The following is a 14,233-nucleotide window of genomic DNA, read 5'->3' as shown; positions in this document are numbered from 1 at the left end:
TTTCCCAGGTTGGACAATGCTTCCTGGAAGTTGGCCCCATAAGGAGTAAAGTCATCCATATAGATTTCTACTGCATCATGGACCAGCTCCGAGAAGATGCTCAAGACAGCTCTCTGAAAGGTAGCAGGAGCATTGCATAGCCCAAAGGGAAGGACTCGATAGGCAAAGGTACCCCAAGGACAAGTGAAGGTGGTCTTATCTTGGTCTTCCGGGCTGATTTGGATTTGGTTGTACCCGCTAAACCCATCCAGGAAAGAGAAGAACTTCTTTCCTGCCAGTCCATCCAACACTTGATCTATGAAAGGTAGAGGGAAATGGTCCTTCTTGGTAGCTTTGTTCAGTTCTCGGTAGTCCACACAGATTCTCCATTTCCCATTTTTCTTGGGAACCAACACTAGAGGGGACACCCATTCACTATCTGAGATGGGGTAGATGAATCCGGCATCCAACAGTTTTTGCAATTCTTCCTTGACAATGTCCTTAAGGGCTGGATTCATTCTCCTCTGAGGTTGCCTAACCGGTTTACAATCCTCTTTGATGTATATATGATGGGTACAGACCGAAGGATGGACTCCTTTCATTTCCTTATAGCTCCAAGCAAAAGCATCTAGGTGGTTGGCCAACAGGCTACACAGCTCCTTTTCCTGGGAAGGAGATAGGGAGGAGCTGATCTTTAATGTTTTCTCAGGGCCGAACTCCACACTCTTGACTCTGGGAGTGACAGGGTTGGTTGTACAAAGATCCACTAAGGTGCTAGCTTGGGCATCCTCCACCAATTTCTCTAAGGGTAGTGCACTGGAAGGTGGATTCTGGATCAAGGTCTCGATCAAGTCATCCTCGGTTGGGGGGTCTCTTCTAGTGGTATCTAAGGTGCACAGAGGTGCTGAGTACACCTCGTCTTCCTCTCCTTCTTCCAACCAGAGTGGTAAGTCATGCTCTAAGGAGGGTTGGGCAGGAGGGTATAGGACTAGTTGCTTGGACATGGGACCATTTTTGATGGTCATGTTTCCTGCACGACAACTTATGTAAGCATCTGCAGTAGCTAACCAAGGCCTTCCCAAAATGAGAGGATATCCAGTAAGCTTGGCCTTTGGTTGCAGAACCAGGAAGTCTGCAGGGTATTCCCAAGAGTCAATAGAGACCAAGACATCCTCCACAATCCCTTCGGGAGTCACGGTGGAGCGATCTGCTAATTGCAGTACTGTCGAGGTCTTCCTCAAGGAACCTTGAAGATTAAGCTTAAGCATGGTATCCCTGGTCATCACATTAATGGCAGCCCCCAGATCAATCAAGGTGTGAGGTATAATGGTGCCATTGATGTGAACATCTACTACAGGACTTCCAGGATCTAGGTACTTTGGGCAGATGACTTGTCCTAACATAAGGTCAGACAGTTGTCCTATGACATTGATAGTTGAGGCATCTTTCTTCCGTCTGCCTGGGTGTTTGAAACACTTCTCCTTAACCAGTTTGTTGTATATTGGCACATCCTTGATGGCTTGGAGAAGTGGTATTTTTACACACAACTGCTTGAGCTCACCCAGAAGCTCATCCTCCTCTGGGTTGGGTTGTGTGGTGGCTGTTAGTCTCTCAGGAAAGGGTGGAATAACCTTCGGTTCACTTTCCTGTTTATCTTCCTCATCCTCTGGGGGAGGAGGTTGGCGATCTGGTAGAGTCTTTCCAGATCGAAGATTGATCTCCTGGATCTCCACAGCATAGGTAGGGCATGAGGTTTCCCCAGTGTATACCTGCTGGGCCTGTCTATTGTTGGGGTTCGGGTTCAGTTGAGCAGGCATTTGAGGTTGTCTTGGACGAGCAGGAGGTAATGGCTGAGGTTGAACTGGTGGTGGAGGCAAGATGGTAGGAGGAGTGTTGTATTGGGGCCTCCACCCCGACTGAGGTGCATTCCATTGAGGCTGTGGCTGGGCATGTGAGTGATATGAATGAGAAGTAGGTTGAGTGGGGTACTGAGGTGGATAAGACCATGGAGGAGGCATGGACCATGAAGGATGAGCAGGGGGACCTCAGGAAGGCATAGGAGTCGATTGGTTGGGGTTGTAATAAGCTTGAGATGCCCCTTGCATCCCCTGCTGATAAGGTCTAGATCCCTGTGGCCTCCTTTGGTTGAGGTAATAGAGAGGCTCTATGGGAGCTTCTGTCCCTTGGTACATGGCTTTAAACCCAGGTAAGGTTGGACACTGATTTGTGCGATGGTCCTCCTCACAAACGAAACACACTTCAACCGAATGCAATGGACATTCGTTCTTAGGGTGTCTCCTTGTGCACCGAGGACAGAAAACAGCCAAGGCTCTCTCAGCTTCTTCTTTCTTTTGCTGAATCCTGAATGTGTCAAGCTGCATAGCAATGGTCTGTCTCACCTCACTCTTAAGATCTTCTAATTGATTTGCAAGCTCATGTTTGGAGAAAGGGACACTAGTTGAGAGGTGGTTTCCTCTACCTCGTTTCCGAGCTGCCCTGGAGTGGTTTCTAAACACAGTCTTGATGTCCTCATAAGGCATTTGGTAAATGTCCCCCCCAGCTAACATGTGAAGGGTATCTAAGAGGTCTTTAGGGACTCCTCGGAGCAGGACCAACTTGATGGATTCAGGGTCAAGTGTGCACCTGGCCCGCTTATAGCTTAGTTGGAACCTCTCCTCATAATCCTCTAAGGACTCATCATTTCCCATGGACATCCGAAAGATTTCCCCTTTTGTTTCCTTGTACCTACAGTAATCCTGGTACTTGGTGTTGAAAGCTTGCTGCATTTGAGCCCAAGTGGTGATACTATTCCCAGGTAAGCCCATGAGCCAGCGTAGTGCTGCATCCTTAAGAGTGGAAGGGAAAAGTTTCAACTTTTGCTCATCTTCAGTATAGTCATAGGTTCTACAAAGGACAGAAAACTCAAACAGGAAGGTATCCGGATCTTCAGTGGTCAGCCCATGGAAGTGAGGTAAGGCGGAGGGGCTAATGTTCTTCATCTTCATCTCTCCATTGGTCTCTCGGATGGGGAAGGCACCTTCTATTCTCTCATCTTCTCTCCTATTGTTAGCCATAGCTTCAGATGGAGTGGTCTCTAACTCTTCTTCTACTATAGGGTCTTTGGATATCTCAGGATGTTCACCTATAGGATCCTCTGGGTCACTGTCACCAAAGAAGAGAGAAGGGTGACTCAGTGATGTGGTGGGGGTGTTTGGTAGGAATTTGCCTGATCTATCTCGGTTCCTACGAGGCATGAAATGGAAAAGACTTTCTTTTTCTTTTGATTGTTTTTGCTTTGCTTTTCTTTTGGTACCTGCAAAACTGAGACAGATTGATCTACAACTAACTATGAAAGATGCATAATTAAACTGAAAGCAGGAAAGAACTATTCTACTTTGCTCAAATGAAATTGCAGAAAGGAAATGCTAATCTATGAAAGCAGGAAATGTCTATGCTACTTTTGCAGAATGGAAATGAAGTAAACTACTTAGCAGAAGGCAAGAGTAAGAAAGTAGAAGAAAAGCAACAATTACTAATACTCTGACGCTTCCCCGGCAACGGCACCAAAAAGATGGTGGGCTCCAGTATTGTAGCAATAATGCTACAACTCCTGGAGCTTCCTATCTCTAATTTTATCAACCCGGTAGTTCGTACAAACTTGGAAGCGACGGTGCTGTATGCACAAGTACTAGCTCTTGTCGCAGCTGTCACTTGGTCAGCTGGCACAAGTCCGCTAGGGCTCAAGCCAACTTCTATATGCTCACAGAAGAAGCTTTATGAATGATGGACGAAAGCTAACTCAAAGAAGACTAGTCTAATTGCAGAAAGAAACTGAAATCCAATAAAGCATGAAAACCCTAGTAAACCCTAATTTGACTAGCTAGACCCTAACTATGCAAAACTGTGAATGAAACCACTACCACTAATGCCATTACTTGCAGTGAACTGAAATACATGCATCTAAGCTACTTGTATCTGAAAAGACATGTTTTTGTATTTTTTCATTAAGTGGTTGGATTTATTGTGATGATGCTTTTGATTAGGGTTTGGTTGTGCAGGAGTGGTTGGAATGGAAGGAAAGCATGGGCAAGGTCAGGATGGCTAGGGGAGGTCCCAGAGGGTCTCTAGCATCAGTCCACAGAAGTCTACCACGTTCGGATGCTCAACAACCGAGTTTGTAGGCTTCTACAGGAAGTCTGCAGGGGATCCTACAGGAAACTCAGGGATTTCTACAGGAAGTCTGTGCAATTCTACAGGATGTTTGGCCGTGGAAGTTTTGGGAGATGGTGAAGTGTTGGAGTGGTGTGGGAGGATAGGTGAGATGGAGATGGAGCTGGTGATGGCTCAAGAGCAGAGAAGTCAAATGGAGGAAGAGTGCATGTAGTGGGTTGATGGTTGGAAGGATGGGATCAACGAAAGTTTAAGTAGATGGAGCTAAGTGATTAATGGATGAGTTGGAGGGTAAATGAGTTGGACAAATGCTGAGTAGGTGGATTGAGGAGAGATCAAGAAGAAGAAGAAGGAAGCGGAATGATATGGAGCAGCGTAGATGAAACAAATGACTTGTGTATTGCATCAACAACGAGAATTCATTAACCTATGATAACTGTGCCATTAAACCTATGAACAGCAATGGAAAACCAAGAAATGAAACTCGTGCATGGAAGTGAAATGTAGAAGTATGGTTCAATATCAAACGTGCATGGATGGATCTTCAACGAAAATGTCTATGTTGCAGCTTGCATGGAAGTGAGAAGAACTGCGTTTCTTTTTGGTGGTTGGTTATGGACTGCACTCCAATCCCTAACAGAGATGGCAGTGAGCCTTAACAACCTTTTTCTGGAGCTCCAATGAATTATATATATCCTCTTCTAACCTAAGCAACTGGAAACAAATTCACCATAAACTAATCCTATCTAAGCTCATGAAAAAGACTAAATTAACAGACTGTAAATTCGAATTGCATGTTAAAGTAAAAACTCAAAGTGCTGGAACGAAATGCAAACAACATTACAACACCGAGGAGATCTATTGCTCTCAGGTTGGGCCCTAACCTGAGAGCTATAGCTCCCTTAGAAACTCAGAATGAGATCAAAATCTGCCTGACTTTATTCATAAACGAAAATCTGATGTCATGCCAAAACTGGCTTACAAAAGGAACAAACACCGAGCTGTAGCTCGTACTTCCAAATTACAAGAGCAATACAAAAGTTCAAAAAGCTTCTATCCAAGGCTACGACCTCAGTATTTATGCAAAATGATCATCCAACAGGTGTCCTTGATTTGTGGAGCTCGGTTGTCCAACTGAAGGTTAAATTGCTGATCCTGTAGAACAGTTATAACTGTTGTTCCTGTAGAACAGTTGTAACTGTTGTTCCTGTAGAACAGTTGGCTGCCTCTAAGCTCGGTGGGGAGATGGATTGGAGCTCGGAGCTATGGTGGGAATCACGAGGAAGGTCCCCAAGACTGTGGACATCCTCTCCTAAAAACCAACAGTGCCACCTCATTGTCTCCTTGTCTCCTTTCTCGTGGTCTTTGCTCCCTTTTTAATGCCAAAACCTGAAATCATCATGTATTAGTCACGTGGATAGAATGCCTACCCTTCTTCCTACAAACAACACGAATAAACCAAGAAATGAATGCATAAGCAATAAAAAATGAATGGTTTGAGCAGAGCAAGTAGGCCAAATGAGCCCAAATTGTACCAAAAATTGGGGCTCATCAATTAACAGAGGTCTTTTTGAGTGATTCCACTTGGAATGGGGACCTAAGACATCCTAGTTAATAAAAAAATTTGTCCCATCCAATTTGGATTTAATTTTCTTGTTAATTCGACGAATTATAGTAAATATGTACATCTTGTAGTAAATCACTATAGTATCCTGTAGGAAATCCTGTTTTGAGCTGAATTGAGAAAAATCATCATTGAAGCTGGGATTAGGCCTCTACTTGCCCTCCATGCCATCAAGACCATTTTAACCCTATTGATCCACACTTAGGTCAGCATTTTGCTAGTTTTCAAGGGTAGGATTTGATTTCCATTTCTTCTATCTTCAGTCTTACATTAGATCTCATCAATGTTTTATATCATTCTACAAAGTTTTCATCATGCATTAAGTAGACAGCTAGCTCATGAAATTCTATTTCCTTTAGATAATTGAAATTCTTTTTGTTTGCATGATTTTTGGGTAAATGTCAATGTTTGATGCAGTGTAGGCGTTTCAGGAGTACAGAGAGATTTCATAGTCAGCAACCTCATCTCAACTTCCTCCACCCATGGTCCTCACTCTCTTTCACTAAACTCTCATCAATTTCATCATTTCACAAGGAAACTTTTCAAAGCTTTTTGAGAAAATCCAGCCATCTCCCAACTTTGGTTTTGAGTTTTGAATTAGTCCTAGGCACTCGCTTGCCTCATTCCATCCACCAACCACCTTCCATAAGCTTTCCATCACCTTCAACATCCATCATTTTGCTCTCGGCTGTATCCTGTAGGTTTTCAGGGGATCCTGTAGGTTTTCCTATATTGGCCTGTTTTGAGGCCAAATTGAGGAAAAAACCTCTAGGAAGCTAGCAAAGGGTCACTACTTGTCTCCCAAGCCTTCTAACCATTCACCATCATCTCCAAGCCACCTGCCACATCACCACAAGAGATTAGCTTTCACACTCACATGAAAAAAAAAACAAAGAAAAAAAGATTTATTTTATTCATTTACATGCACAGCAATAAAATGTTTGATGGTTTGAATCTGCATGCTTAGGACAATAGGATTGCATACATGTTAGCTTAGCGTTATTTTGAAGCAAAGCCTCTTAGTAGTTAGTTAGAAAATGGTGTGTTTTAGCAATTGATTTCAGTCTCTTTCCTTCTACTTTCTTTCTTGCAATAGGTTAAGGTTCCATTTCGAACATTTCATTTTTTGCAATTAGTTTAGGATTTGACTTCAGTACATGCACTCCATTACATCATGACAATAAAGAAAGGAAACGTTGTATGCCGCACATATAGTGCAAATACCTCTTAAGTTTGTACAAACCCCGGGTTGATAATTAAAATTGGTAGCCTTAGGAGTTGCAACATTCTTGTTGCAATACTGAGGCTCATCACTTTTTGGCGTCGTTGCTGGGGAGGTGTCAAAGTATGCATTGTTTTCTTCCCCAGTTGATTCATTTCTTTTTACTTTTTTCAAAAACAAAATATTTGCATTAGGCATATTTAATTCAAAAGTAGAAAACTGCATTGCATTATAGTTTTCATTCAATCATAAAAAGCAAAAACAAAATTTCTTTATCACCAACCCATCCCCACCCCATTTGATCACGTGGTGCACTAAGAGCCACATCACCATTCACTTTTTCAGGTAGAAGAAGAAGAGGGCAAAGAATTTAGAAGAAATAGATGGATATGATGACAATGAGGAAGATCCTCTCGGATTTCCCATTCAAGATGTTGATGGTAGTGTGCACATGAAGAACATCCCTCCATCTTTTTTCCAAAATTTCATGGTCTAAGGTCAGAGGATTCGGAAACCTTTCTCTTTCAATTTGATTTTGTTTATAGATCTTATTGTTACTTATTAAAAACTCAAAAATTGAGATTGTTTCTGGCAACATTGAAGGATAGAGCTTTTAAATGGTTCGTGAGTTTAGGGACTAATTCAATAAGATCATGGAATGATATGCAAAATATATTTCTAGAAAAATATAAAGATCGTGATCTTAAAGAAGAAATCTTTAGAATGAATCAAAAAGAAGATGAGAGTCTAGAGGATCTAATAGAGAAGTTCATGTATAATGTTAAGAGGGAAAAACTACATCATTTAGGATCTGACACACTCAAACCCTCTTACTTAGAACAATTAGGGATGAATGGATTGATATCCTTCATCTCATGTGTAGAGGTGATGCATACCAATTATCATTTGATGAAATTTGTGAAACATGCAAACACATATCAAGAGGAAGGGCAAGAGTAAGTCAATCAACATCAAGATCGGTAAGTCAAGCTAAACTTGGAAATTTGTTTGATGACTTTAAAACAGAAATTCTTAGCAATCTAACCGAAAAAGTAGAAATGTTAAGAATACAAAATGAGCAAAAAGAAGATGTTTGTGTTGTCCATGCAGAATCAAATGATGTTAAATGTTGCTTCTCATTACCAAGGTTGAAGGAAGTTCACCAAGAAGACAATGGAGCAAGTCGATTACCAATGCAGCTATGTTATGTAGCTCCAAGAGGACAATGACAAACTATTCAACCTAGTATGATGCTAGAGCCTAATTCACAATTTCAAGGTTATGTATATCCACCTCAAAGTAATTGGAACAAACCCTTTCCTTGGCAAAATTGGCCATCTCAACCCCAAAACCAATCTTGGCAACAAGGTTGGCAAGGAACTTATGGGAGCCATCCACAATATCCTCAATATTTTCCTCAATATCCTCCATACCCAACTCCATGTTATCCCTACCATTCACCTCCACCACAACCACAACCTCGTCCACATCCATCTCAAATATACACTCCCACTAAACTACCTGTACCACCATTTCCAAACTCACACATTGAAGTAGCTCAGCCCACTTACAATGTTGAGGTACAACACTTCCAAACATCTCCTCTTGAGATCAATGGTATTCACCATAGCTCAAGAAGAGTATTACAAAAAAGAGATTATCTTGATACCATTGAAGGACCACATCCAGAAAAAGAAGATTCAAATGAGAAGACCACAGAATCATGGGCTACACTTGATGAAGAGCAGACATCAAAATTAGAGATCAAGAGAGCTCCCTCATGTATTCAAGAGAACAATCAGCAAAAAGATGAAGATTTGAAGGTCATGGTAGAACAAGACATAAAGAATGATCCAGATAAGCAAGAAAACCAAGGACATCAAAGTTATATTGAGGTTTGGCTCCAGAAAATCAACAAGATGGTGAATCACTCCCTTCTTCAACTATGCTTGATCCTTTCAAAGTCAAATCATTTGGTGTCTAAAATCTAGGTACATGTCAAAGCATACATTTCAAGCCTACAAATCATTTTGTCTATCAACCTGATGTGCACATGGCTCCATTGGAAGTATTCTTATACTCGAAAGTGATTTTTTTTCAAGTAGGGTAGGGTAAAAAAAAAGTGAAAAAAAAAAAAGAAAAAAATAAAAATCTCAGGTGAAAACCTCCATGAGGCAGTCAATGGGTTGGGGAAAAAAAGATCTTAGGTGAAAACCTCCTTTGAGGCGCCTAGGCAGACCTACTAGTTGAAAACCTCATTGAGGCAGCTAGTAGGCCTAGAGATTTAAAAAAAAAAAAAGGAGAAAAAAATAAAAGAAATCCCTACTCCATGCATCTCTTTGATGAATGCATGCACTCTCCAACATCTGCAAGCAACAAGAACAAGTTAGTACCAAAAGAAAAATTGGTCAAGCCTAGTAAAAAAAAAAGTCAAATTTTGACTTTCTCCTCATTTGCTCAAATGCTCCAACAAGGCCAAGGCCATGCCAATCCATCACCCTCATCTATTTTCACCATCCACCTATCATTCTCAAGCTTCTACCATTCAGTTTGTTTGTTGTCCTAAAAAACTACAGGATGCTCTGTTTTACTACAGGATACAAAAATACATAGCTAATAAAATTGTTTTTGCCATAACTTGAAAACCATGTATCCATTTGCCAAACTGTTTCAGGGGGAGATGCATATGGATGATGGTAACATGCTCAAGCAATTTCAACGAATTCCAGTGCACAATTTTCGAGAAATCAGCCTCCATCACCTACAACTATTTTTGCATTTTCTCAATTTCTGTGCATCCATTTAAAAAGTGGTTTCATGGGCAGATGCATATGGATTATGGTAATATGTCCAAGAAATTTCAGCAAATTCTAGTGCACGGTTTCCAAGAAATTGGCCTCCATCACCTTCAACCATTTTTAGTTTTTCTCGAGATCTGTGCATCCATTGACCAAATTTTTTTTATGGGGAGGTTCATAATGATGATGGAAACATGCTCAGAAAGTTTTAGGTCAATCCATTCTACCGTTTGGGAGATATGGACAAAACAAGTCGATGTCCTGAAAACCTACAGGATTCCCTGAGATCCTATAGGATACAGAACAACACCTACAGGATTGGCAGTGAGCAGCTTTTAAAGGGAAAAATAGAGGTTGGCTTCATCAAGAAGTGTTAAGGAGGTATGCTCTACATTTCCCCACATTTTTCCAAGTGAAAGGAACATAAAAAACCCTTCTAGTTTGTTGAAAGTGATTGCAGCATAAGGGAATTATATACACAAAAATTTTAAATTTGGTATCAGACATATACAAACCACCATCTATCAGAGAAAAATGACAAGGGGAACCCATAAACACAGTGAGGATTCATCAGCATCCTCTTGTACTAGAGATATTCACAAGGCATAATTGGATGGGTTTCTTTGAAAATTTGAGGCGATATGATGATGAAGTAGCCAGAGATTTGCAATCAACGTCTTCATGGAGATCCAGAGGTCAAAGAAGTTCCTCCAGAGCTTAGCAGTAGCATCAAGATCATCAAAATCACCATCCAACACCTGCACATCAACATCAACTCAGCAGCAACATGCATGTCTCTCCAACAACCATCAAGTAGGTACAAGTATGCAATATTCTTGACCTCTTCTCTTGAGCATATTATAGTTAGAAATTTATTGTCAATGCATGAGAGATGATGTTTTATAAGCTAAGGATGGGTCAGCAGTCTCATCCGCCTCCACACAACACTCCAAGCCCTCCATCCACTTCATATTTCCTATTTATTCATCATTCATCCATCCCATTTCATTCTTGAAAAAAAAACAGAGCATCCTCTCCATTTTCACAAACCTACACTACTCCCTTTGAGCCCTAGCATCATCATCCAATCCATCTTCATCATTTCTCATCACTCCCATACAGTTAGAAGACTCCGAAGGAAGAAGGAATGACTACTACAGGAAGACAGAATGTTGCTACAAGAAGGAAGAAAGGTATTAATTTGTGCTAAAACCCAAAATGACAGTGCCTAAGAGAAACCTAATCAAAATAGAGAACTCCAAGGCCATTAAGAAATCATCTAGGCCACAAGGGAGAACAAGAAGGCAACAAAAGTAAATGAGGCATCCACCATCAAAATAGAACTCAAACGACAGTAATGAAAAAAGGCTTTCCAAGAGGTCTCTAATCTCTTTCTAGCTTTTGTCCAAGGCCTAAATAATGTATAGAAATGATAGAAAGGCATGAGATTCAAGTTGAGCGCCTATCCTAGGCTCAAACTATCATTTATGCTAAAAAATAGTTTCATGTAGTTTTAACAGGGTTTCTTGTAGGTTTCCTGCAGTTTTGACAAGAATTACTACAGGATGTCCTAGTTCTCATCTAAATGCATTTTGAAGGTGTTAGAGGTGTCCAAATGGAAAAACAAGGTAGCATAAGGTTGATAAGGGTGTGGAAGACCTTGCCAAACTGAAAAATATTCAAGAACCCATCTTAAATAAGGGGAAGAAGGCAAGCGAATGGTCTCAAGAAACAATGATTTTTCTTTGCAAGAATATGTTTTTGGGTTTGTCCTTGCAGAACTTACAGCCAAGATTCCTAATGCACAAGAGAGAGGCCATGAGGGCCATGGATGAGGCACAATGAGGTCACTAAGTTTCTCAGAGGATGAGCAACACTTTCAGTAGGGGGGTATGATGGGCCTCTAAATTAGACATAAATTAAGGTTGATGCCTCTAAATTAAACAAAAATTAAGGCTTGTAACCATCCTTCAGCACATTAAACCTCTCTTTTTGAATTAGATAATTTATTTTTTTATTTAATATATTCATTAGGAAGGTTTATGAATAATTGCATATTTGTGCCTAATATTATTTATTTTTGTGGACTATTTATGAGAATATTGGGCAGATTATGAAGATTTGGAGGAGGAAATAATTTAGGGACTTGTTCCCTACTACAGGAGGATCAATAATAAATAATAAATCAACAAGATATCATGGAATTATGGCACAGATTGTGGAACTCCAATGATTGAGAAAATCTAGGAATGTGTTCCCTGCCATTTAATGCAGATTCCTAGTATTGGGGACCAAATCCACTAATCAATGGATTTTGGTGGGGAAAGCTTCATCCATTCATAGGGAATGATCCCTAATCATTTTTTGTAAGTACCAAGTCAAATTTTCCTCTAGGGAATGATTGAGAAAATCTAGGAATGTGTTCCGTGCCATTTAATGCAGATTCCTAGTATTGGAGACTAGATCCACTAATCAAGGGATTTTAGTGGGAAAAGCTTCCTCCATTCATGGGGAATGATTCCTAATCATTTTTTATAGTTACCAAGTCGAATTTTCCTCTAGGGGGAGATTTTCATTAGTGTTATTGTGGAGAGAACTTGTATTTTTGCAGCTCCATTGTATTTTCTTGTAGGGATGTAATTCTATTGATGAAAATAATGAAGACTGGTGTCATGTTCAGCTTCTAAATCTTGTTCTCCTACATAGGTCTCTGAGTTTCCTTGGGCTTGGCCATCCCAGGAGCCTCAGATCCATTTTGTATCATTTTCTTTCCTTCTTTTCACTGTTTATTCACATGCATCTCTTGTTTTTATTTCTTTCTATTTCTGCATTTAGTATTAATGATTTCTTGTTGTAGGATTGAGTTAAATGGTTGATGTAAGTTCTTTTGCAGGATCACAAACATTATCTCATCCTTGCAAAATCTTTGGAAGTTCATAGTAACCATTGAACTGCTTGGATTAGTCTTCTTATTCCCAAATCTAGATTGTTGGACATCCTTTTTACGAAAGAAGGTGTAATTTTCTTCTATTTTTTAGAGCATTCTAACAAGCTTCAATTGAGTTGGTTCCACTTGCATTATATCACATAAACATTCTATTTCATAACAAAAATTACCTCATTGCATTTGCACTTGATTTGGTTAGGCATTTTTTAGATTTACTAGCTCACTAGTTCTCAAATTTCTAGATTTTCGACTATTAATGTTTTTCTATTTTTTAGCATGGGTTAACGAAGGTATTTTTGAATGATTCCACTTGGAATGGGAACCTAAGACATCCTAGTTAATAAAAAAAATTGTCCCATCCAATTTGGATTTGATTTGCTTGGTCATTCGATGAATTATAATAAATTTGTACATCTTGTAGTAAATCACTGTAACATCCTGTAGGAAAGCTTGTTTTGAGCCCATATTGAAAAAAAAATCATTGAAGCTCAGATTAGGCCTCTACTTGACCTCCATGCCATCAAGACCATTTTAACTCTCTTGCTCCACACTTAGTTCAGCCTTTTGCTAGTTTTCAAGGGTAGGATTTGATTTCTATTTCTTCTATCTTCAGTCTCACATTAGATCTCATCAATGTTTTATATCATTCTACGAAGTTTTCCTCGTGCATCAAGTAAAACTCTAGCTCATGAAATTCTGTTTCCTTTAGATAATTGAAATTCTACTTGTTTGCATGATTTTTGGGTAAATGTCAATGTTTGATGCAGTGCAGACGTTTCAGGAGTACAGAGAGATTTCATAGTCAACAACCTCATCCCAACTTCATCCACCCATGGTCCTCACTCTCTTTCACTAAACCCTCACCAATTTCATCATTTCACAAGAAAAATTCTCCAAGTTTTTTGAGAAAATCCAGCCACCTCCCAACTTTGGGTTTGAGTTCTAAAGTGGTCCTAGGCACTCGCTTGCCTCATTCCATCCACCAACCACCTTCCATAAGCTTTCCATCACCTTCAACATCCATCCTTTTTCTCACGGTTGTATCATGTAGGTTTTCAGGGGATCTTGTAGGTTTTCCAGTAGTGGCCTGTTTTGAGGCTGAATTGAGGAAAAAGCCTTTAGGAAGCTAGAAAAGGGTCCCTAATTGTCTCCCAAGCCTTCTAACCATTCACCATCATCTCCAAGCCACCTACCACATCACCAAAAGAGATTAGCTTTCACACTCTCACATGAAAAAAAGACAACGAAAAATAGATTTATTTTATTCATTTATATGCATAGCAGTAGAAGGTTTGATGGTTTGAATCTGCATGCTTAGGATAGTAGTATTGAATACATGTTAACTTAGCATTCTTTTGAAGCAAAGCCTCTTAGCAGTTAGTGAGAAAATGGTTTTTTTTAATAGCATTTGATTTCAGTCTCTTTCCTTGTACTTTCTTTCTTGTAATAGGTTAAGGTTGCATTTTGAACATTTCATTTTTTGCAATTAGTTT

Source organism: Pinus tabuliformis, chromosome 3_2 (genome assembly GCF_031772625.1).
Source record: "Pinus tabuliformis cultivar Carrire ecotype Pingquan chromosome 3_2, CPIR1, whole genome shotgun sequence".
NCBI lineage: Eukaryota > Viridiplantae > Streptophyta > Pinopsida > Pinales > Pinaceae > Pinus > Pinus tabuliformis.
The sequence above is the reverse complement of the archived record's forward strand: the minus strand, read 5'-3'. Positions refer to the sequence as shown.